Below are 26,330 nucleotides of genomic sequence, written 5' to 3'. Positions count from 1 at the left end.
ACAAAGCAAGGCCAGCCTTTCCTTCACTGCCACTGCTGCATCACAGATGTGAAACAGCAAGTAGTGGAGGCAGCCCTTGTCCCACAGCTCAGGTGAGAAGTCAAACAGTTGTCCTCTTGCTGACAGCAGTTGCATCGGGCCAGCATGGGCTCCAATAAGTCTCTGGAGGGCCAGAGGCTCATTGGAGACTGGGGGCTCCCCGAGGGCCTGATTGAGAGCCCCCGAGTGCCACACCCAAGCTCTAAAAAAGCAACTTGATTGCATCGCTAAACAATTGTTAAAAACCCATTTTTATTATATTGATCACACATTGTACCTCAAAATACAGTATCCCACAGGCTACAACAAGATATTGCCTAATACATAGTCCAGATGTCGTTCATTGCAATCACCTGAGTGAGTATTTCCTATGATGTCTAGTAAGGATTAAATTTTATGAAATGATACAGGAGCGAAGCAATACATAAAAGCCTTCTAAATATTTGGATTTTCATAAATGTTATCTGGAGAGATATAATGCAACTATTACCTAACTGGGAGAAGTCTCCTTTGCCAATTTGGATGTACACACACACTTTTGTCGAGATCAGAAAGCATGTTTGGGCTCAAATGAAGCTCAGCCATCTTCCCCAACCCACCATAAAGCACAACAAACAGAATACATCTTTATCTTGGCTTCCCTTCTCCTCTCTCTCAAGCACTGCCAGAGTCTACCAACCATCACGCTGCTTTAATGAACAGCCCAAGTACCATTTTGATAGCCTGGCTGCCTTTTTAGATTATAGACATTTCTATTATACATCAGACTTCAAGAGGAAAAACCCTGCCAGCGCTGTCTGGTATCTGAAGTGAGAGAAAAGCATAGAGAGGTCTCTGCGAAGCTTCGATCTCTGTCCTCTCTGACAGATATAGAGCACTAATGATGTGCCAGCTTTATCAGGCAACCAAATATGCCCAAAAATAATGATGGAATTTTGTTGTTGCTCTTGTTGCCTGGATTGGAAAGACATCTGTAATGCGTTCCCACTTAAGCTTGAAACATGAAAGTAATGATTCATTCCCCCATATCCGTTTAAAAAATACCCCCATATCTGTTTAAAAAAAAAATGTGGTTCATCTACACTTGGAAAATGACCCTGAGATGGTGGTGGTGCAGTTCAGAAGATATGCACTAAATCAGGGGTGCTCACACTTTTTTGGCTTGAGAGCTACTTTGAAACTCAGCAAGGCCCAGAGATCTACCAGAGTTTTTTTTTACAATGTTCACGCCATCATAACATATAACATTTATGTGTACAATGTATGTTGGTGTACCTTGAGCCCCACTGAGTATAACAGGACTTACTCCTGAGTAGACATGCCTAGGATTAGGCTGTGAGGCTGCAATCCTAGCCACACTTAGCTGGGAGTAAGCCCCATTGCGTACAATGGGCCTTACTCCCGGCGTTTCCTCCCAGAGGCACCTGAAAGGGGGGGGGGGTCGGCACTCCGTGATCTACTCATTTTGCCTTGCGATCTACCAGTAGATCACGATCCACCTATTGAGCACCCCTGCACTAAATGATTTAGCACATAACAGTTCAATCATGATTTAGCACAATAATAACAAGCTTCAGCACAGCTCCAGTCACCTCCAGAAAACTGGCCTCTGAGGCTTTCTGCAAGGCCTCAGAAAGGCCTCCGGAGGTCCTAGAAGAGCAATTCCAGTTCTTGCCTGAAAACCGCAAGTGCCCTTCTACTTCCAGAGGCCTTTCTGAGGCCTGTGGAGGCTGCGCACGGCCTCCTCAGGCCTCAGAACAGCTCTGGATGCAACTACTAACTTTTTTAGCTCTTACCTTGAATGGAGCCAGATCAAGGGAAAAGACAACTGTTACTTCTGTGCAGCTGGAGAGGACTCCTGCACCTTTAGTGGTTGTGCAGAATAGGCATATGGGAGGTCAGCTGGAAGAAGGGAGGGAGTGTGTGCCCAGTCCAACTCTCACCCATCACCGCCCTATCCGCAGCAGCCCACTCTGGTGCGAGGTGGGGCATAGAGGATGATGCTGGGAGCTACAGGGATGGAGAAAGAATGAGGTGCACATGCTGCCATCTGCATGGCACAAATTTTGGTCCAATTGGAAGCAGCAGTGGGCAGGAACTGCTTCCAAAGTGACCCAATTTCAGGCCAACTGGAAGCAGTTGTGGACGGAAGGGCAGTGTGGGGCCCCCACTATGCAAGGGGCCCAACTAGGTGAAATTACCCCAATTGACTAAAAGGCAGTCCTGTTCCAGACCACACCTCCTGCCCTTCAGATGTCGGGATCGCTTTCACTATCAGCTAGAGCACTTGCAAACTGTACCCAAACTGCGTTTGCCAGGTAAAGACAGGCAGAATCTGTTCCCTTCTGTGTGGAACAGCAGGACAGACATGGTTCTGGTAAGTTTGCTACTCTGGAAGCAACGCAAGTCTCTCTTGATTAGCATCAAAATAGCAATTATCCTTGGCTTGCTGCTGTTCTCATTTTACTGTCTGGCAACCATCAGTAATTGGCTGTTCCATCTGAAAGGAATCATTTCAGCTAGAAAACCTTAACATACACATATCTGAAATGGTCAGGTTTTTAGGGCCCCAAGAATTTCTTTGCACCTGTCATTCTTCCTGTATGCAGATCATGTTCACTGGTGAAAATCATGCACCTTTATTATTCATGTTTGAATGATACACAGACCCATGTACCTAGATGTGTACTTTCTTTCCCCCACTCAGTGTAGTATTTGGAGTGCAGTGCAAGGGCTGTTACTCATATTGATTCCTGCAATCATTGCAAACTCATTTGCACAGATCTGTAAGCATTCAAATTGTGTAGAGTTATACCTACACTTGGAGGACAGGTAGGTGGATGAGATTTTACAGAACAGCAGCATCTAGGCCAAACTGCATCATGCTACATTTGAAAGGAGGACACGGCTGGTTTTAACCTTGAAATATTAAGGTAAAGGATTGGGATGGTGTGAAGAGGCCGCTTTTTTCAGTAAGAAACAGTGTATGTCCCTTACAGTTTTCAGTAACAGTTTAGGATTATGAAATCTTGCCTTAACAGTTGCCTTCCAAGTAATTCAAATACAGGTTGAGCTCATTATCCATGGGGGCTTCATTCCAGGACCCCCAGTGGATTAAAAAAAGTAGATACTACTTCAGTGGAAAAATAGCTTTAAAAACCCACTTCCAAGTTTTTTTGCTCCTCTGTCACGCCAGAATGCATTGGTATAGACACTATACTGCATTCATCCACTAGATGGGGTGAATAATGGAATCTAATGGAATGAAATTATAATTATTTGACAGCACAAAGGTGGAAAATTTTGGTGCTTTTTTCCCCTTGTTACAAGGCGTTTAAAGGTGGACCTCGGTATCAGTGGATACCAAGGTTCCACCTGTAGTTTGGTTCCTGATTGGCTAATGCAGGGTTTTTCAAACTGGGGTGTCGCAACGCCCCAGCTTGCGGGCCCTGGCCCCTGCCCCCTTAAGGGGCGGAGGCAGCCTGGAGGCAGACAGGAGGCAGCAGCGCAATCCCCAGGATCATGCCGCTCAGGGAAGCTGCAGGGGCTTGGGTACACATACCCACACCCCTGCAGTCTCCCAGGGGTGGGGGGAGCCAGGCACAACCTGCAGCCGGGCTCCCCGCAGCAGTGAAAGTAGATGTGGAGCAATGCTTTAGCGAAGGCGGGGCGCAATTGTTCCACATCTACTTTCACTGCTGCGGGGAGCCCTACTGCAGGTTGTGCCGGGCTCCCCCCACCCCAGGGAAGCTGCAGGGGCTTGGGTACGTGTACTTGCCCCACTGCCTCCCCCTCCCGCCCACGCAAGAACTTAGTGGGTCTCAGAGTTGGACAAAATGTGGCTTTGGAAACATGAATGTGAATGTCAGCTCAGATCAACACTGAAGATAACAACCCTGATGACACTGGGCATATCTGACACAGTTATAAGATTAGAACTTGAGTGCACTGTAACTTTCATCCAGGTTCTCAACTCTGCATGTGCACAAATAGTTGCTTTAGCTAAAAGTAGCACAAGTTATGGCTTCTAAGGTTTTACTCTTTTCTTTTGCTATACCTCAGGTTTTTGTTTTATTATTTTTAGGACAGGAGATTGCCTTTGTTTGGTTTTAAGTTGTACACCTCCTGAGAGCCATGCATCACCTGTAAGCATATTGTGTTTTTCTTCCTCTAGAAGCACCTGGAGAATTCCCAAGAATCAAACCACTATAAATTGTTCATGCACAATTATTGGGATGGGATTATTAGAAGCAAATAAGTAGTGGGTGTCATTTTCAGAAAGGTAAGGTGTCGAGGAGCCTGCGTGCAAATCATTCCAATTAACAGATTAACAACTGAAACCAACAGAAGAGAAAAGTCAATGTAATTTATTCCTGTTTGAGTGGGTGCAAAGTTAGCTTCAACCAGTGCAGGAAATGTATACCTAAGTACCTTGACCAGCAGCCTGTGATGTTACTGACAATTCGTTTGTTAGGTTTGATCTGGTAGAACTAGCTGCCAACAATGCATGCTATACATAAGTAAGTACCCACCAATCAGCACTTGGCAAGCAGACACTCAAGCATCCTGCCCAATCTTCTTCTCAGCCTTTCCCTTAAAGGGAGGGAATGATAACTTGCTTCACTGGACAGGTCCTTTATTGAACAATATAATTCTCAAGGCGGAGCGTAATGACATTGCTAATATATATCCATTCACTTGCATTGCTTTCTTTTTCCACTCTCCAGGAACAAATTTATCTTGACTCTTTTACAACTATGATGAGACTCTCATTACATCATTCTGCAATACAACCACACCAGAATAAATTAAGATGGAACAGAAGAATAGGGTGAGAAACTGGACATATTTGCTCTTGTTCCTTTTCCATTCATGCTCTACATAGCCGGTCACTCTTGTAACAGTACAAAAATCAGTACTCTCAATGGCTTGCTCAGGGTGGCATATAAAAGTTTAGCCATGTGGATCCGTGGCTGCATGCCCATGTCCATCAGAGGGCCTGCTGGCTAGGCTGATCACTGAATTCATCTTACCAATGGCAGTGGGAACACCCAATGCACCATGTGAGATAAGACAGGGAACTCAAGGCCCTGAGAAGCTTTGTGTTGGGATTCAGCATGTTTAAAAAACCTGGGGCCAAGGAAGCTAATTTATTGATAGCCAAAGTTTCACATGTCTAACATCTGCAAATGACAAAGTGTCAGCATTAGACTGGACATCCATATAGCCAAAGATTAGAAGGTACTCTTAATCCTAAACAGTTTCAAAACATTCAGGCGAGATCTGCAAACATAGAGATTTAGAGATTTCACAAAGAAAGACCTTAAGTACAGCAAGTGCTTTGTTCAATACTAGACTTAAAAGCAGCTTGATTCACACATCACACCATATCATGGCTCAGGAAGCTTAACCTTGGTTTCATGTGATATCTACTGGACAAACTATGGCTTGAGTTTACTTGGCAAACTGGAACAAGTAACCATGGTTTGGGGACTATGAAGTGGGTCTCCCACTTCATTGGGGGGGAACTATGAAGTCAGAGTGTATGCTACAGTTTGGCAAATTTGGTACAGTTTGATAACAAGCACACAACCACCTTTCAGAGCGCGATACCATAGTCTTTTGAAACTAAAGGTTGCCAACAAAAAAAAAAAAGATAACAAGCATAGCTATGGTTGTTTGCTGCCAAGTCCCACTGTAATTAAAGACTGAAATACTGAACCAATGGAAGAAAAGACAAGGAGCTCTAACCCATGGATTATCAGCATGTTGGACAGGTATGATCAAAGCACAATTTCAGTTCTAAACTATAAGTGAGCACAAACCATCAGCTTGGTGTTTTGTTAGTGCAAACCAAGATTTGATCTGTCCTGATTTGCATGGCAAACACTGAGTGCTAGTTTGCCTGCAAACTTGTAGGCTGTTTTAAAGAAATGGGGTTTAGGTCTAAGTCTAAGCACACTATATTTGTTTACAGAAACAGTTGGATATCACAGCCTGCACATCAGCTGAAGTAACAAACCTCTGAACTGGTGCAGTTACCAGAGAAAGATAATGGGTCAATTAAGTAATTATCCCAATTACTGGAGTTCACAGGAATACCATTGAACCGGGAGAGATTTGCTTTTATTTCATGACTTGCTTATTTACATTTTAAGAAGCATCCTCTAATCAGTATCCAGCACACTGCTCCGTGTTTTAAAAGTAAATCAGTTGTCTTGTGAATCTAAAGCAAACTCATTTGAGCACACAGAGGATTTCAAAGGGTACCAGATGAACAGCTTTTGGAGCAGAGCCTATGCATCAACTTTAATCTATTCTGCATGTACCTGAGTAGCTTCAGGATATAAAACAGTGAATGGTTTTGAGCACAGGGCATACAATTATTTATTTATTTATTTATTTGTAATATGGAAATTTTAAAAGCAGCACAAAAACAGGCTGTGAAACTCATTGCTACTAACTAGCAAGAAAATCAAGAAATAGAGCTTTGCAGTGGATTAAACAGTTATGGAGAAGATTAAACCATACATCATCCTGGAAGCTGCAGTACTTCAGGAATACCTTTTTAAAGAATAGGCAATAAAGAGTATTTCCCAATAGCTCCTTTACATGCCACATCCAGTACTCACTGTAATCTACTGTCAATACCCCATACATCCCTCAAAATCTGAATTGAGCAATATTTAACTCTTTAGTCCAGAAGGATCCCCAGAGGGGCTTACAAAAAGTTTAAATTCACTATAAAAATCAATACAAGTTATGTAGCAGAACACCCAGAATATCTTAAGTGTGAAAAGCCATGTTGGAAACAGATCTATCTTGCAGCAGTACATACAGCTGTAAGACCTCACAAAAACAGCATTGTGGTTGGTTTGTCTGCCCATACAAATCTGATTTCTCTAGATCAGGGGTGCTCACACTTTTTTGGCTCGAGAGCTACTTTGAAACCCAGCAAGGCCCGGAGATCTATCAGAGTTTTTTTTTTACAATGTTCGCGCCATCATAACATATAGCATTTATGTGTACAATGTATGTTGGTGTACCTTGAGCCCCACTGCGTATAACAGGACTTACTCCTGAGTAGACATGCCTAGGATTAGGCTGTGAGGCTGCAATCCTAGCCACACTTACCTAGGAGTAAGCCCCATTGAGTACAATGGGCCTTACTCCCGGCGTTTCCTCTCAGAGGCACCTAAGGGGGGGGTCGGCACTCCGCGATCTACTCATTTTGCCTCGCGATCTACCGGTAGATCGCGATCCACCTATTCAGCACCCCTGCTCTAGATCATGGCAAGATCTCATGCTTCAGAAGCCTTTATTTAAGACAGCTACTGCCCTCCTTTCTCTGTCTTGACGCACTTGCAGTAGGCTTCATAACTCCCCTTGATGAAATGGGGCAGAAGCCCCAATTCCCTGGCTAGAGCACAATATTTCATGAATAAGCACAGAACCAATATGTGGGTCTGCACAGAGACCAAGAAGACAAAGATCTTCCAGAGTACTCTTCAACTAAAGAAGAGAAACAGGGGGTACAGGTAACAGCGTTACAAGTTTTTGGTGCAAAGGAAAACCTCTATGTGTAAGCTCTATGGGTCCAGACATCAGTCCAGGTAAAGCAGATTTGGCTTACTATAAAATTAAGAGAAAATGTTCTGGCAGATCTTCAGTTAAAAGGCAGCTATAAATAATCGAAGCAATAAACAGCTCAGCATGCTATTCTTGGCATAGTGCCCTTTTCTTCACTTCAGCATTAAAAAAGAAAACTGCACTCACAGGCAAAAACTTTGTCATCAGCAGTGAACTCTTCCTAGCCTACCAGCTAAAGAGAAAGCAGGATGCAATTGGTACAGAATAGGGGGTGGCACCAACAAGAAGAGGCATACTGCTTAAGGATCAGATGCAGCACCTCCTTTGGGCCAGAAAAAAGAGAGCATTTGTATTATTTAGCCTGATAAGAGCCCAGTGGGTTCTCTTCAGATGCTCTGACCAATTCCTTTTATTGCTGTATTCTCTGGCTCCAAAAGGAAGTTTCACACGCTGAAGGTACAGCAATGGCAACATACATCTATTCCAGCATATGCAAACACAGCAGCATACTACATGGTAGTTCCCCACGGTGGGACAAGATGCAGTGCATAGGTGTCTTTTGCTACATGACTGCCACTCAAAATTACAGCCATAAGCCTAAGAAGCTGCCATCCATCATCAGACCATTGGTCCACCTAGCTCAGTAATGTTTGCACTGACCAACAGTGGCTCTCCAGGGTTTCCCAGCCCTATCCAAAGAAGCCAGGGTTTGAATCTGCAAAAAGTGTGTTCTCCCTTTCCTTCGCAGAATGCAATGAACCTCTGAAGCTGCGGTATATTCTGACAGTTGGTCCATTCTAATCCAACGGGCTACAGCCCTTTGTCAGAAAACTTTGCCATCATGGGCTACCTGATCGTTTTATTTTAAAAAAGGGGGGCGAGAGAGAATGATGCAGACCCAGGATCTTCTGCATGCAAAAGAATGAGCTGTATCAACAAACTATAGCCCCTTCCTCAATGCACAGTACTTTGTTGATTATATGAAGCTGGCACAAGAATTTATTTTGCCATCAATGCAGGTGTTGGGAAGCCTACATGTTTTGTCAACCATTGCTACCTACCTTTGGCAGTTACACCCAATTTGCAGAACCACTGTAATAATGCCATGTAAGGAGGAAGCATCACTCTTTTATACCAGCTCCACAGACACATCTACGTTGAAAGATTGCATGACCGCAACGTGCACAATGGTTTTTGTGCAAGCTGCAATAAACTGCATCGAGTAAATGATAATGGCATGGGATGTGCAGTGAAACCATGAGGCACCTTGCACCACAGAGGTTTTTATCTTTAAATATGCAATGCAACTGCAGTGAAAGCGAAATTCTATCTTTTCATAAGATGGTCAAATTTAATAGCTGTGCTTTACACTAAGAACTACAGTAAAAGACCTATGGTGACACGCTAACAATGGGCAGGAAGTAATTAAAATTGCTTGGTGGGATATCTGCACACCTAGGATTGTCACATATACTAGATTCACAGGTTTTTTGATAACTGAATGTTGACACATTCATTTGCCTATAAACAAGTGCCACATTTATTGCGTAGGTTGGAGAAGTCAAAAGGTGATCAGGTATACTGCTGGCCACATATTTCCTCACATCTTGCAGAACAAAGGGATGGATTAATACGCAACACACTGGATGAACAGCTTGGGCTGAAAGTACACTCTGTTGAAACAATTTCTCTTACGCCTAAAGGACAGCAATTCCCAACCAGTGTGTCACTGCACGTTGGTGTGGCTTGAAAGGTCCACGGGCATGCTACACGAGTTTGGAGCACAGTGGTTGAAAATTACTGAAACGCTCTTCTGGGTACTGAAGTTCAGTTTTTAGGGCAACTGTCTGTACCAACAAGTTGTCTGTCCCTCTTCCTCTGCCAATTCTAAGAAGTCAACAGAGGAAGGACAGACAATTCATTACAACGGACAGTTGGACACCTAGAAACAGAACTGCAGAATCCGGAAAAGTTTCCAGGAAGCAACAGCACAAGAGGCAAAGACCATAGAGATCAGTGTGCCAGGAGAAGAAAAACACTGAAAATTGTTGGTGTAGGGTAACAGAGCTAAACCTGTAAAATGGATCCAATTTCTACATACTCAAGTATCAGGACTGTAAAGTGTGCTAGGCATGTATAAACCACACCACAGAATAATGTGAACTGTTTCACCAGGATTCCATTTTGGTGGGGAGAAGAGAGGCAAGACTACATACATATATCCTGCCCATGGAGTCTACAAGGCAAGCGGCAACTGTATGTTGAGAATGAAGAGTTAAAATATACTCCCTTTCCTTGCCAACCACCACTGGTCTCAAATGAATTGGCAACCCTCCCAGCTGCATTTTAGTAATTAAAAAAAAGAAAGACAGGGAATCCAGTCACGGGTCTCCCTCATAGACATACAGTTAGGATCAGGGTTGTGCAGTTGAAAAAATCTGAAGGTCTCAGTTGACTGAACCACGCTGGACTATATTACCTGCAGTCTCTCTCTTTCTGGCCTAATGGAGCATCATGCCAACACTAGGAAATTAATCTAGAACAGCCATTAGAAGCTAGCAGACATATACACTAAGGAAGATTTACACGATAATGACCAACCATACTTACGCGCATCTATTACCATTCCTATTAAGCAGACCTGCAGCAACACACAGTGAGTTATACCCAGTCATCAATCCTATACACTGTTTATTCAAAAGGTGACTCCATCAGAACGATTCAGTTCCAAGAAGGCTTCTTTCTCTTCCTTCCCACAGCAACTAAACCAATGCACTGCCATTTCTCAATGCTGAAAGTGATCTAGTTCAGTAATAATATATTTGTGTTTAAACTCTCTTCTTGAAAGGCCATACTGGGATTCAGCAAACACAGCTATGCTGCCAAGAAGAGAAAAGGCAGCATTCAAAACTCAACTATACACATTCAGCCTAGCCCCTGAGTAAGTCAGAAATGAGACTACACACATTGGCAAATTAATACACATATTTCTTTAGTAGTTAAAGGGAGGTGGAGCACTTTGTCAGTGGCTGTATTTCAGACATAACGACAAATTGTGGTTTGCCAATATGAGAATAAACAGTGGGGAGCCTTAGGTTTCTCCCTCGCCTTCTTCATGCACAAAGGCGAGGACTTTAGAAACTTCTTCCAGATTGTTGCAAGCTACCGTTTGCAAACCAGACCAAAAAAAAACTGGCTTACTGCAAACTGACATGGGTAGCTTCTAATCTTCTCATTTACACAAAGAAAAAGGTAGGGTTGCAAAAGCTTGAGACCAACTATTGTTCATTCTTAACAGACCATGGTTCACCATTATATTTCAAAGAAGAGACTGGTTAGTTCAGACAAAGCTTTGGTTTAGTAGTTAACAAACCATAAATTGGAACTTCCAGTCACACAAAAGGCAAATCACAGCTTAGATACTATCTGCTTTGGTTACCAATCTGTTCAGGACCAAACTTCATTAATTCACTCCTGCCTCCCTATAGTGCAACAACCCTTTTTGTCAATGGTCTATAAATTCAGGCATTACAGCAAGCAGCAGTTAAGAAACTATGGTCTGCAAACAAGCTTCAAACCATGCTCGAGACCCTGGATTCTCATCCTTAACAAACCAGTTTGTGGACAAACTCAGGTTCAGTTATTAACACAAACCATTAACTGAAATTGTGTCTAAACCCAACCAGGGTCTGTTGTGCTTACAACTGGTTTTCTTTGTTCTTCCAAACAGCTGACAATATCATCTCCAATGATGAAATCATATCCACATCAAGCAGGCTCTGAGATTCCTGTACATTACATACAAGTTTGCAACGATCTCATGGTCTGCCCTTCATCTCTCTCCCCTCTTCTCCTCATAAGATTCCTATTCTTTCACTCCTACGCTCATGATGGTCCCAGTAGTTTGCCCAAATTGGACTTTTAAAATAACTGGAGTGGAACGTGGAAAACAAAGATCAATGTTTCAAGGCTGGAGTAAAACATACAGCTTAGGTAATTGAGTGTGCTTATAAATTTGCATGTTAATTCTAGCTTTTAAATGCTTATTCTATTTTCACATACCCTTGCAAAAAGATGGCCACCTTATACACAGCAAGATTCATCTAATTAGAAGCAAACTGGACAGGTTGCTTGTCTTTATACGCAAGACTAACCTCGATAAGTGTGGACAGGCAGGATGTAAACTAGTGATTCCCAGGACAACCTGTGCTTCTTTTGTTTTTGTTTTATCATGTCTTTGTTTTTGTTTTATCATGCATTTGACATACATACATACATACACATATACATATACATATATAAATAATCAAAATGGTACAAAAGCCAAATGCATGTCTTTGTTTTTGTTTTATCATGCATTTGACATACATACATATATATAAATGGTACAAAAGCCAAATGCCAAGAACTGCCAAGCTCTCTACTATACGGACACAGTAGCAAGAATGGAAAGTAATATAATTCCACCTCCCTGTTAGGCAGAGAATTTATGAAATAATCTGCTAAAACAGTGGTTCCCAAACTGTGAGCCGTGGCTCCCTGGGGAGCCATGTAAACCAGCCAGGGGAGCCGCAGAATCCTCGTGGAAAATGTGCCACCCTATACAATGAATAGGATTGTAGCCCTAATGGGGAGCCCTGGCCAATGGCCCAGTAGGTCAAGGGAGCCACCAGTTGAAGAAGTTTGAGAACCATTGTGCTAAAAGTAGCACAGTGAATCCAAATACACCTATGCACAGAAAATGAGGAAACTGACAAATGATCTCTCGTTCAAGAAGTTCTTTATTTTGTGCACATGATGAATGGTACAGCTCATTAAATCAGACACAGAGCAAAAGGTTGAGCATAATTAAGGCTAAGTATAAGCAAGTATGAAAACTAGCTTCCTATGCTGCAAGAGAGAGCTTCTCTCTGACACACGCATGCGCACCACTTTATCCTGACTGCTATAAAAGTTATTTGGGACAGTACTTTCCTGAACAATCAGTTCTAAGAAAGTCTGCCAAGAATCAAGGCCAGGATAATTGCAATTAATTTCACCAGTATAAAGCAGTCTCATTTGAACTTAATTGATTTTAGAGCTGCATCTACCACACATGTTTTTCCCCAAGCACAGAGTGTTCAAGTATGATTCATAAAGAGACTATTCCCTTCACTAGACTGTCTGAAGTAAGGCCCAGTTTGCATTTAGGCAGTAAACTTGTTCTGAGTTGTACTATTTCAGTATACAGGCAGAGGGCTCACGTGATAGGAAGTATCTTCATAAAGGCAATATTCTCTACTTAAAAAGCTAGCATGTTAGGGAGAACACAAGGTTTAAGATCAACCCCTATGCTGCCTCTGTCAGAACTAGGCCTAATATTAATGAGACCTCTCTGGAAGCTTCACAACTTTAGTCAAGAAACTACAGTTTGATCCAAGCTTTAGAATTCTGAAAACTCTAGCTTTATTTTAGCATCAGAGAGCAGATGTCTCCAGAAGCTCACAAGCCAAAAGATGGCCCTTCTTTCATTTGTCTCCAGCATCGCCTGGCTCCCATTGCTGACCGATTTCTTTCAGAAATCTAATATGTGGGACAAAGCTTGGCACCCATTCCACTTTGCTCCTTCTGCCTCCCTCAATTTTTTTTCCTGGCTTCACCACTGGTTCTTCATCATACCTAGATGAAAAGTAGAAGTCCGCGGCAGATGTGAAGCCTGCTGCAGAATACAGTGGGGACAGGCACTCCCCCACCAAGACAGATAAGGCAGGTTTGTCCCTGCTATCCAAAGAAGAAGCATGTCAGAGTTGGGAGAAACTAAAAGTAGCTACAGCAGGGTTGTGCAGCACCTGGTCTATTTGTGGGGTTGGAGACACACAGGAGTTGAAGCACAGGCTATTAACAGAACCCGAAACAACCTGGTACCAAGCCTTCTGGAGTATAGGTGTCACTTCTGTGAATCTTGTTTCAAACAAGTGGGAATAAACTGTAGATATTTTCCAGTGGCTTCAGAAAGAATTTGCACAGGACTGAGGAAAGCAGATTCCTCCTTGCGAAGTTGTTGACACAGTAAGATAACTTGTACATGACCCAATTATTCCGAGATGTCATTCTGCCATAGAAAATGTTGATTTTCTGCATTGAAATACTGTTTGATCTATGCAAGAAGTCTGATCACAAGAATTTTCTTTCTTTTACTTAAAAACTAAAAAAGCCCCTGCCTTGCAAAATGGTCACAGATTCTAAAAGCAACATGCTTTTTTTTTTTGCAGACAACGCTCCAAACTAGCTTAAGAATACCTATGAAGAAAGAAAGGACCAAGGGCAAAAACCAACACAATGCCCAGCAGTTGGCAACAGCCCTCTCTCTCTCTTGCTCTCTGCTTCACTTCTCATACTGATGCAACTGGGGGTTTACTGAGAAGTGAGTAGATTTTAGCCAACTCCTTAGCTGGACCCAAACCATGAAGACAAGCAAACCACACAAAACAACCTGTCGGCTATACCTCGTGATCTTCCTGCAATGGTGCCAATTTCAAAGATTCTCAGGATCCATTCCAGAACAAGAGCTATTGCAGTAGAATGCTTCAGCAGCCTTGCTTGAGGGCCAAGGCATCCAGCAGCTTCTGGAGAAGCTGGGGGTGGGTTGGAAACTAGGTGAAAAAAATAGGTCAAAAATTAAGGATTTTTCACCATAGCACCCAAAGAGCAACTACAAAAAACTCAATCCTCTTCTGATTAATACCTATATTTCAAAATATACAAACCCACCATGGGTTTCTTGGAATCTTTCAAATCACTCTGCCCCCCCCCCCCCCGCTGGATCAGAGTTAAGATGAGCAAAGCTTTCACAAGAACAAGCTGCTTAGAAGACAACATGAATGACAGCTCAGTACAGGAGTACCCAGTTGCAATCCAGAAAATTCACTGTTTACAGCACTGGTGCAGCATGCAACATTGCCATCAATGCGTCTCCCCCTCCATGCATGCCATGCAACCTTTCACCAGTTATATGCCGACACCAACAGGATTATTAAAATGTATATACAGTATAGGAATATCTAAGCAAAAGACAAAACCAAAATAAAACTGAATACACTAGTTCCCCAAGTTGTGAATGGCTGCATCAGTGCTTTTGCCTAAGCACCGTATGTCATTTGTGAGTGCTGTTGCACAAGCACCAGGCTGGTAAGAGCCAGCTATTTGAAGCCATGTACATTCTGACTTTTGAACAGACCTTCAGAATGGAACCAGTACTACTTAGCAGACTTAGGGCACAATCATAACCAAGTCTACTCAGAAGTAAGTCCTATTTTGTTCAATGGGGCTTACTCTCAGGAAAGTGTGGTTAGGATTGCAGCCTTAGTACATTACAAATAGATATCATGTGAGGAAAAAACAGCATATATGCATAAACACTGTCCTGAAATTTATGATATAGTCGCTTATGGATAAAATCCCACATCTCAATGATATCCCTTGATATTCTTCCTTAACTCTCAATTGTACAAGATCATAGTTAGAAATACCACTGTTTAAATACAGGAGGAGATAGCGAAATTTGACTGATGTTAACACACACGCGCGCGACTAATGAAGTTGCATTTTGCTGCACTTCAAACTGGGGAGGGGGTCAGCAACAGGTCCCAGAAAGGAACAAGGTAGGAAGAACAGCAGAAGTAATCTCTCCTACTGTATTTGGTACTGTTAAGACGAAAAAAGAAGATCGGATTGGCTACAATGCAAAATCAATATATTCTTAGAACACACAACAGGCTTTATATTTCCATTGTTTTATTATACCACAGACAGTCCTATAAATCCTTAGAAAGTTTTTTTTAAAAACATTCCTAAATCTCAATTCCTTTCTTAGAGTTATTGTTGCCTGCTATGGTAAATCCCTTTAGTGTTGTAAAAACTGTAAATGTAGATAAGCATTTGAAAGTATTAGAGTGGCCCAACTCCAAAAAGGACTGCCAGAGTGAAGTTGGATTTAAGGTATGCCTGTCATCCCTGGGGCCTACTTGAATCGGTGGTGTAGGTCAGCTGATCAATTAAAATTAAACCTTCTATCTCTAGGGATAGTTCATTTTCAATGTTTTAGTGCACTGTTTGCTCAGAAAAAAGTCACTATGATTTCTTCAATTGTTTTATCTTTCATACCACAAAACAAAAGAACACCTCATCTATGTAAGTTATAATATACATATGGCACCCCAGTACAGACGCTCCCCTACAAATATACAAACTTTGAAAGATATGAACATGCCTAGCCATATGTTCATTGTCTGTTCAGACAAGAAGTTCCAAGTTCAACAGCCATCAATAGATGTTAGTGCCCTTCCCATCATTCTCTCTGCCACTGTTAGTCCACTGTTAGTCCACAAGGTAAGACCACACAATATAGGAGTACTGTGCAGTAGGAGTACAGTACAGTATTTTTTTTTCATATTCTGAAACCTGTTCACTACCAATAATGATGTTGGATTATAAACAAAACTTACAACCAGACCCCTTGAACCTAATGTGTTTGTAAGGGGGGGGGCTTCCGTATAAATAGAAATACGTATTCAGAAGACAGTTTACATGAACACTCATGTCGTGTTGCACTTGGGACTTGTGCCAGAAAAAAAAAAAAACACTGGCACATGGTCCAGGTACACCCATTCAGTCATTGAGGGCTTGCCCTGGGCAAGGGAACAAATCCCAGAATGCAGGATTCTGTTGGCAGGGGGTGCATCACCTCAGGGCGAGTTATGTAGGATTGGGCTGCCTGCGATGATTGCACCACTTTAGGATGCAGATGTCAGGGTGGGAGGAGAGGACAAGGTTAAATGCTCCCCTCATTAAATATCTTGCATTTAGAAGACAGTACATCAGAGGGACAACTAGGCTAGAAACTTCCCCTTCCCAACAAGTTAGCCTTCCAGAAGCAGAGAAAGGTGAAGGCACATTCAGTCAACTGTTACCCTGCACATGCCTGATCTTGTCTGATCTCAAAAGCTAAGCAGGGTCAGGCCTGGTTAGTACTTGGATGGGAGACCACCTGGGAATACCGGGTGCTGTAGGCTTATACCATAGTCTTTCGAGACTGAAGGTTGCCAACCATTGCTTCATTCAGTCAAAAGATTCCCTATGTGCAGTCTCAAAATGTATAATCCCAGAGGAACTATCATTCTAACCATGAAATCAAGTGTTAAATACAGAAGATCCCAGCTGAATCAGACCTACCTATTCATCCCATCTTCCACAGTGGCTGCCTCTGGGAAGCCAGCAAGCAGAAGATGAAGACATCCTCCTCTCCCATTGTTTCCTTCCTGTCTTGTGGTATCACTTGATCTATGTTATTCTGAAATACTCGATTGCTTTTTTGTGTAGTTGGGAGATTATATGTGCAACAGAATGTTAAAAACACAAATATTAGGGTACCATGTGAGAATTCCTGAATTCATAAACAGGCTCAAATCACACACACACTATTGAGAGGAATCATGTTTTCTGACCAGAACAGATGTCCACACAGTCCCCATATTTATCCATTTCCGATTCCATCCCCCTTTGTTTTTCACATTCCCACTTCTTTCCAAGCTGAAGCACATTAGCACGAATTAGAATGCAGATTTCACAGTAGAGGAATTCCCGACTCCCCAGAGGGTAGGAGATATGCAAATTACTCTCCCTTTAAAACAAGGAGGAGGAGAGTGCAAACTGCAGCTTTCCTAGTCTCCTACCATCCACTGAATCACAGGTCTGCAAAAAGGCACCAACACAAAGCCTCCATGTCTCTATGCTAAATATTTAATACACTGCTGAGGCAGTACACCAGTCCCTTAAACAGAAAAACCCTCCACATGCAACCCACAGAATACTCACTGGCCTGGGTTCAAAGGAACCTTAACATACACAAGCACCTTTTCCTAATGCTGCTAAATGGGTGAGCCTATTTGTTTACAAGCCCACAACTCAGCTACATTAAGGCAGAAACAAAGCCAAACATTCCCAGGAGGAGGTCTCAGTAGCCAGAAACATTAAGCTGCACTGCAGTGCAGGTTTCCAGAACAGATGTTCCAAAAAACCTAATTAGCCACAATTTTACAGAGGCAAAAAACTATGGCCTCAGGAAAGTAAAGCAGAGTCACAAAAGTTCAAGCCTTTTAGGAAATTAATTCTTTTAAAAGAATGAAAATATGAACTTCTGCTTTGACAGAACCCCAGAAGTTAATGGAAAGCTTCACCATCAATTCCTAAGGCAAACCAACACAACCCTGTCAAATCTGTCACACAGAACAAACCACCAATTCTACTTTTGCAGAACTTTAATCTCTCACCTCATCTTCAATTCCTGAACTGAGAAAATGGACAGAGATGGTCCTTCTCCGTATCCAAAGCAGCCTCCATTTCTTTAATGAAATTCTGCTAGATGGAAGATCACACATCTCTGTAAACCTTCCAAATCTGTTTGCTTTCTTTTTCGTTTTAATAGTACATTAGAGTTAACTGTAGATGCATGTGAAAGAGTAAGGACTTGCACTGCTTACAAGCACAGGGTAACTTCACTACAAAATTGAAGGTGTTTTCAAATGAGCCACACAGAGTTCTACCAGGTTACACACTGGCTTCCAAGACTGCTACCTGTGTTACCTTCTTCCTGTCTCCCTCCCTGATGCTTTCTTGTCCACTCACTAAAGTTCAAAAAGGCAATATAAGGAAAGATTTATTTTCATATGGCTTCCCACTGTGGAACTACCCAACCCTGGAAGCAAACGAAGGACGCACTCTCTTATGAAAACTGAATGGAGCATAATACCACATGCAAATCAATGTCATACAAGAGAGAAGCCAAGGTGCGCTGCATTGCAGATATAAGCTACAATTCTTCATTTTTCAGAGTGGGCCAGTTACTGCCAGACTTTAAGAACTGGTTCCAAGCAGCAATCCCCTTGTGGAACATGAAGCTGCTCTAAGAAGATGTCATAACACCACCCAAAATTACCCCTTAAGCATAAAACAGCTCTTTAATTGGCTCTGGGCAGTAGGCTCTGTCCTTTCTGGTGCAACAATACAGAACCAAATTAGCTTATCCAAAATCAAGTGCCTTCTGGCAGCAACAAATGGACCTAGAGCAACAAGAGGGATGAATGCTGAGGTCTTTAGAACAAAGAAAGCAGGGCTGGAACAGACAATGCTAGTTAGATTCCAAGCAGGCCCAACTCAGGTCTTGAGATAGAAAAGCCTTTCAGACATAAAATGATGAATGAAATGTATACAGCAAGTGGCAATACAGTAAAAGGAATTTCTCCAACTCTAGTTTCTTTGGGATCAATTACTCTTGTTTTTATAACCCAAGGAACAAATACTTCAGAGCCCAAATTCTTACTGTAAAAACCTTTAAGCTGAGTGGATGAGGAGCAGCCACTAGCGTAGGGGTGCTCCTGCACACCAGCGGAACCTGTAGAAACATCTCATTCAGAAGAGGCCCCACAATTGTTCCTCCTTTCGTGTTTTGTGTCCTCCAGTGTTTGCCTACACAGCACTCCATACATCCACTATTATGGGCTAATCAAAATCCCTCTGTCTCAGTGATTTTCAACCTTGTCTCACAGCATACTGCACACAGCACACTGACAAGGTACTAAAATTGTCAAGGAGCCTTCAGTTTCTGGACCACTGACAAGGCATACCATGCTTTTGGTGAGGGGTTCACATCCCCCAATTGCCCTATTATTAAATGGTCCTCCCCAAACTCCCACAGCACACCTGCAGACCATTTGTGTGTCACGCCAGTGTAACATGGTATAGTGGTTGAAACTGGATGCTCTTATGGTTAAATGACTTGTGCATGCCCTACAGGATGGGTTCTCAAAGTGCAGTTCTCACAGTGCACTCATGGTGGCAGTGAGGAATTCTGCAGTGGATCCGCCTACCTATTCTCCCAAACACCACCATCTTGGATCTCATGAAATCCCATGGGATCCAAGGTGGTGTCACCACCCAAATCTCACAAGTTTCACAAGATCCAAGATAGCAGCACCCAGCTGAACCGGGAGGAAGAGGAGAGTTACTGTGATTCAGGGAACTACTGGCCTACAGGTTTCTTGGTCAGGGGGCACATTTGCTACACAATGTTCTCAAACCAATTGATCAACCCAGTGGGGTGTGCACAAAGCCATGCAGAATACTATTGCAAGAAAAGACTGAATCAAAAACAATAGGTGCAACTTTTAAAGCAGTCATTACCGAACTCCAAATGTATTTTATCTGATAGTCAAAGGTGACAATAAAGCAGCAATATTTTAAATAATTTATTCTAAAAATCACCATAAAGTCAGCACTCAAGTCCCACTCTATCTTATTTTTTCCTTGTGGTATCATCTGTCTCATCCTCAAAGTTCATCTGTCACTATAAGATGTGAGCTGAGCAATTTACTCACTATGGTCTAGTAAACAGATACCTTATAAATGAATGATGTGAAAACTATCCCTTGTAGGTTCTCACTAGATCAGAAACAATGGCTTCTGAAGTCCCATATCCAATGCCACTCATCTAGACCACCCTAGACCTAGACCTTCTCAGCGTTTGACCTCTGCCATACCACTTTGCCTGATCCACCTTGAAGTACCACCAGAAGTTACTGGAGATGATGTCATCACCACTTACTTCTAGATTGAGAGGCCAAACGTGATGCAGCAAACACCAATGTAACAAGCTCGGAGTAGATGGGAGGACTTTTTTGACTACACAAAAAAGTGCACACTGCAGCTCTGCCTGCTAAGCCAAGCCTCCTACTACTGCTTGTCATGTTGCATTGCTGGTCTTGTTGTCTGGGGGTCCTGCACATATCAAAGGACACCATCTCAAATACCACTGGTGGTACAAGTACCACTGGTTGAGAAACGCTGGCCTAGACCAGTGTTTTTTAGCCAATGGTACTGTAACACTAGGGGTTCATCACATATAGCAAGTGATACTTGGTCTTACAGCCATGATGATCACGTGGCCCTGCTCCACGCAGCCCACTCTGCTGAATGTGGAGGCAGCGGGAATGATGGTGTACCTGTGGGCAAGATGTGGCTGTGTAGCTGCCTAATGTTTCAAAAGAGAGATGGTTTGGGAAGGAGGGTGCACAGTAAAAACTTCAACTGTAGGGCCAAATGGCGCCAGTTCCATCTTGCATAATAGATGTTTCTGTCAACATTTCCAAAACAGGATTAAAGACAAACTACTCCAAAGGCAAGGCAACATGAGATTAAAAAAAATAAAATACAGAGCTTTTTGCATACATGTGCCATACAAAATGGTTATGTCTTGGATGGGATTTACCACCCTGATGAACTGTATTCAAACATCAGCTGCTATGGCAATGAGGCCTGGTGGGACTCTTGCAAGCTCCTGGACTCTAGTTTAGGGACTTCCTGAATTGCAGAAGGCTGAGCCAGAATTTGAATACATGCACAGGCGGCTACCAGACTAGGGGAGGGCTCACAAATATCAGGAGACACAACTACTTTGGGAATCGTGGTGCCCCTGTACGCAGTGCTGACAGTACATGCACCAGGGGTCTCCCAGCCCAGAACTGGCTGAGGTATGTCCCATGGAGGCCAGGAGGCTGCCTGGGGAGGCACAGAGTGACAAATGCCTGCAGGTGGTTGCATGCAAGCCAGTCGCATAGGGGCAGGATTGGCATGTCAAGGAGGGGGGCAACTTGTGGGGCCTGATGAGGCCTAGGTCAGAAATAGTGGGGCCTGTGATGAGCAGCAGGCAGCCTTCCATCTCAGGAGGACAATGGGTTGCTGAGGAGTTTTGCAGGCTCTCAAGGAAACCTTCAGGAGAGTTGGTCCTTCATCTGCTGCCATGCTGGTGGTGGACTAGGGTGGTTATACCTCCCTCAGAGTAGTAACTCTTGAGCCAAGAGGCATGGTTCTTTGAGGGGACTTCTTGCCGAGAATTAAGTGAGACAGGAAGGAAAACTGACCCACAGAAAGGGCTACCTGTCCTGGCTCTCCACCTCATAGGCAGTGTTCCCTGTAAGGGTCCACGCCACTGTGCAGATTTTGTAACTGTGTCATTGCCAAACTTCTGCACTGCCAAGCACCATGCTGCACAGAGATTGGCTTGGAGGTGTACGGCTGTGGACCTTAGAAGGAACAGAGCTCACAGGTTTTAACTAGCAACCCAATCCAGGCCACATCTAAAGATTAATTAAGGACCCAAATTTAAGCGTTTACATGTTTTCCAAGGAAATGCCATTGACAGTTTGGGACTAATGGGTACAGAAACAGAGAATATAAATTCGCTATATCTCATTCAAGTAATGGGTGAAAAGACGTTATGATTGGCTCAAAAGTGAGAGATCAAAGTTACACTTAATTTAGGAATTTTTGCAGAGCAACTGGATTTTCCTCACAAGCCTAGAGAAAAACAAAATATCACCACTAGCTTGAGCAAAAACTAAGGAACTGCAGATGGCTGCATGGTGGAAGAAAGAAAGTTAGGAAGGACAAAACAAAATGCAATGATAACTAAGAGCCAGAGCTTCAAGGTTAGCACAAGTGATGCAATGTCTAAAAGTACACAGTACTTTATGCTGGGCAACAAGTTCAATAGAGGCCAGTGGATCGGGGGGGGGGGGTAAGAAATCAAGAATTTAACCAACTATAAAAAGCCTTCCTGATGATACTGACCTAAACCATCAAGTCAAGAATTCAGTATCAAACAATTATCCTTTAGCTAGAAATTACTGAGATACGAAGTTCATGCCCCAAAATTGCAGGAAGAGCCAAGCATGTAAGTATTATACTTTGCAACAGCCTAAAAAGTGTTCTAATGTGTCAATCTTTTTCAAAGATGCTCACATCTGTGCCCAAGTGATCAGCAAAACGGCATCATATAGAACTTTCATCTAAGCTTCACTCAGGATCTCCGTGATAAGCTTAGTAAACTGCTGCTTAAGGAGATGGTCATGTTTGCAGGTAGCACCTCTCGCCATTTCATCTTACAGTTGCTTCATACACATAAAAAACCCCTTTCATAAATTCATGTTTGCTGCCTATTATCACATTCTCCAAAGAACCTCTTCCTTTTCCTTGGACACAAAGCACACTTATACTCCAAAATGTACAGAGCTGATCGTCTGAACGACCCAAGCAAACCTTATGCAGAATGAGGTGAGAAGCTGAGGTAGTACTGTAGAATTCTGGAGAGTTTCACTTCAGATTACAGATGGGGAATTCATATTTTATCATTTTAACACACGCAAAAAATAAAATGCACTGCTTGTGCTTGTAGTAAGTATGCATGTTGAAAGAAAAGATTAACCAAGTCTTCTCCCTACTTAGAAGGTTGACTATATCCAAGATATATTTTGAATAGGGGAAAATTCAATTGCCATGGGAGCTATCCTTTTAAGGGGCTGTATTCCCTAATGCACTCCCCTGGGGGCTGGGGATAAGAATAGGCCCTCAGTTTGGCTGTACTTGTCATAAGAGGCGACTAAACAGCCACAGGGTAGATGGGACTCTTCAGCCTGGGAAGGCAGCTCATCTGAGAGAAGGAAAACTCTGACCTCAAACCTCCACTGCCTTGTGGCTACATCCAGTTATGGAAAAGGCTTCAGGAGTCAACCTCGAGGCAAAATCCGGAGCCGGAGTCCCCGAGGCAGTTCATGGCTGAACACAGTCACGTTCTGGCAACTCCTGCAACGCCACTGGAACCAACCGTATTGGCCTCTGCCTTTCCATTGGACCATTTCAGCGACCTGGAGAGGGGGGATTTGCTGCATGGGTAACAGCCTATCCTCCATACCTACTTTACCCAGTCTTTGCACACTGGAGAGGACACTCTGTTCCAGAACCACCATTCAGAGCGCGATACCATAATCTTCCGAGACTGAAGGATGCCAACAAAACTCCCTAATGGCAGCTATCAACAAGTCTCCTTGTTTGCAGTAATATCAAACAATCACAGGTCATCAAACCCTTAGCTTTGATGTTCTTGTCACCAAGACTACTGTACTCTGTCTTGTCTATCTGTCCAGTTTTGACACAATGGTAAAATCCCAACATTCAGCAATAGGGTATGCCATTACAGTCAGCCAACTAAAATCCTGACAGAAATGGATCTGCAGTCTCCAACTGAACTTGGCTATTAGAAAAACCTGCCTATAAAACATGAACTGCAAGACCAAAGGAAGAGCCTTTCATTCACAACAGAACTAATTTGTATGCTAATTGCTATTACCAGAGACTAAAGGTGCAGCACATCTAAAACCAAGAAGAAAGAGCATTTCATTATAGCAGTTGTATTCTGGGTAGAAGTTTGTAGCTTCTTTTGTTCAGTGTGTATGAGAAACACTTTAAAGATGCTTCCAGATGTAGTATAGTACTGCACTTCTAACTTTTTCCTCAAGTGTCAGGTGCATCAATTTAGCACCTGCAAGCCACATGGGAGCAATGCCAACCTCTCACATGATCACAACTAGTGCAGATCACGACCTCCTAGGACTGTGTGACACAGGTGGTACACTCCAACAAAGTGACTGCAGCACAAAATCCACAAGCTTCTAATTACTCTTCCTTGCGTTGTCTTTCCTTCATGACTTCCAAATTAGTGCTACACCAGTCAAGGGCAGCACAAATAAAAAAGTCACCTAATGCAGGCTTGGGTCCACCACCCCTGCGCTAAAAACACACACAACACCGCAACAGACAACCAAAATCCCTACTATATTCTTTGTGTACTTTTTTGAAACCCAGAAGTGCTCAACTTCTGATGAAACTAGAAGTCAAGCACTCCGGATTTCTACAGAGTACATGAAGAGCTCAAACTTATCAGGCCTAACTTATGCAGCGTCAACTTCCTGGCATGCCAAGGAGTAGGTTAGTAGTACATCAAGGAAGTACATCAAGTAGTACATCAAGGAAGTAGTACATCAAGGAAGTACATCAAGGAAGTACAATGCCGTTGTACAAATCGATGGTAAGGCCACACCTGGAGTATTGTGTCCAGTTCTGGTCGCCGCATCTCAAAAAAGACATAGTGGAAATGGAAAAGGTGCAAAAGAGAGCGACTAAGATGATTACGGGGCTGGGGCACCTTCCTTATGAGGAAAGGCTACGGCGTTTGGGCCTCTTCAGCCTAGAAAAGAGACGCTTGAGGGGGGACATGATTGAGACATACAAAATTATGCAGGGGATGGACAGAGTGGATAGGGAGATGCTCTTTACACTCTCACATAATACCAGAACCAGGGGACATCCACTAAAATTGAGTGTTGGGCGGGTTAGGACAGACAAAAGAAAATATTTCTTTACTCAGCGCGTGGTCAGTCTGTGGAACTCCTTGCCACAGGATGTGGTGCTGGCGTCTAGCCTAGACGCCTTTAAAAGGGGATTGGACGAGTTTCTGGAGGAAAAATCCATTATGGGGTACAAGCCATGATGTGTATGCGCAACCTCCTGATTTTAGGAATGGGTTAAGTCAGAATGCCAGATGTAGGGGAGAGCACCAGGATGAGGTCTCTTGTTATCTGGTGTGCTCCCTGGGGCATTTGGTAGGCCGCTGTGAGATACAGGAAGCTGGACTAGATGGGCCTATGGCCTGATCCAGTGGGGCTGTTCTTATGTTCTTATGTTCTTAATGATGCAGTTTTACAACAGTGCATCAATCTCATTCATCACTGACTAGCATTCTGATGACTTCTTTAGAATACTGTGAAGTCAGCACATGGAAGACAGATGATGGTTTCCCAAAAAGTGACCCAGAACATGGTGAGCATATTCCAGGAGAGAAGAGACAGATATGGCTTCTAAACAAGCCTTTTTTGAATTTGGAAAAAAACAGCTATTGACAAGTTGGGTCCAAAGAATGAGTGACAAGGGCATTACTAACCTCCAAACCTGTAAACAGCAGGGATGTTTGTGTCAGCTTTGCTGTACAAAGCTACTGTAATAAAAAGATCCTCATATGTTGATTGAACATGGAAGGAGAACATTGCGTATTCCTGCTTCTTGTAATCTCTAGTTTTGCAAACAGTTATAGGCAGGGATGGGCATATCCAGCAGGGCTTGACTAAAGTAGAGTCAAGAGTCTCTGCCATGACCACCCCACAACTCTAGTCAAAAACAAGTCCTAACAGGGGCACTTTCCAAGTCACCTGCAGCATTTTCACGACTCAGAGAGACTCAAGTCACAAGACTTCTTGATTCATTTGTCAGGTTCGGGGGGGGGGGAACTGAGCTGCTGCCTGTGTGTGTGTGTGTGTGTGTGTGTGTGTGTGTGTGTGTGTGTGTGTGTGTGTGTGTGTGTGTGTGTGTGTGTGTGTGTGTGTGTGTGAGAGAGAGAGAGAGAGAGAGACTTCTCTTTAAACACTCCCCTGCTGACCCATCCCATCTGTAAACAAGGCAGGAGCGGGTGATACAGACTATGAGAGAGTGGGGACAAAAGTGGCAAGAGTGAGGAGTGTCACACACAACAGCTGCAAGGCTTACCATAACAACCCAAACCTTGGCAGCTCTACTCAGAAGTAGTTCCACTGTAGCCAGTCATTCAGTGGGGCTTCCTGCCCCCCCCCCAAGTAACAACGGAGCTCACAGCAGCCAAGTTACTAGAAAGTGTAATCTTTATGAACCAACCCCCCCGCCACTTCCCTGCCTCCTTTTACCAGCCAATCCTAAGGCAAGAACCCCCTTGGGCTCCTCCTTCTACCCTACCGCATTCAAAGAAA

General features: G+C 43.2%; 1 protein-coding gene and 1 pseudogene across 1 annotated transcript in view; one reads left to right on the top strand and one right to left on the bottom strand.

Annotated features, from left to right (window-relative positions):
- The window catches only part of LRP8 (LDL receptor related protein 8), a 237,165-nt gene that overhangs the window by 192,234 nt on the left and 18,601 nt on the right, over positions 1-26,330 (bottom strand). The window lies entirely within an intron of this gene.
- Positions 16,559-16,679, top strand: LOC136650841 (5S ribosomal RNA; annotated as a pseudogene).

The sequence above is a fragment of the Tiliqua scincoides genome, chromosome 4, assembly GCF_035046505.1.
Source record: "Tiliqua scincoides isolate rTilSci1 chromosome 4, rTilSci1.hap2, whole genome shotgun sequence".
Lineage (NCBI taxonomy): Eukaryota > Metazoa > Chordata > Lepidosauria > Squamata > Scincidae > Tiliqua > Tiliqua scincoides.
Note: the sequence above shows the minus strand (reverse complement) of the source record. Positions and strands in the feature narration are given on the sequence as shown.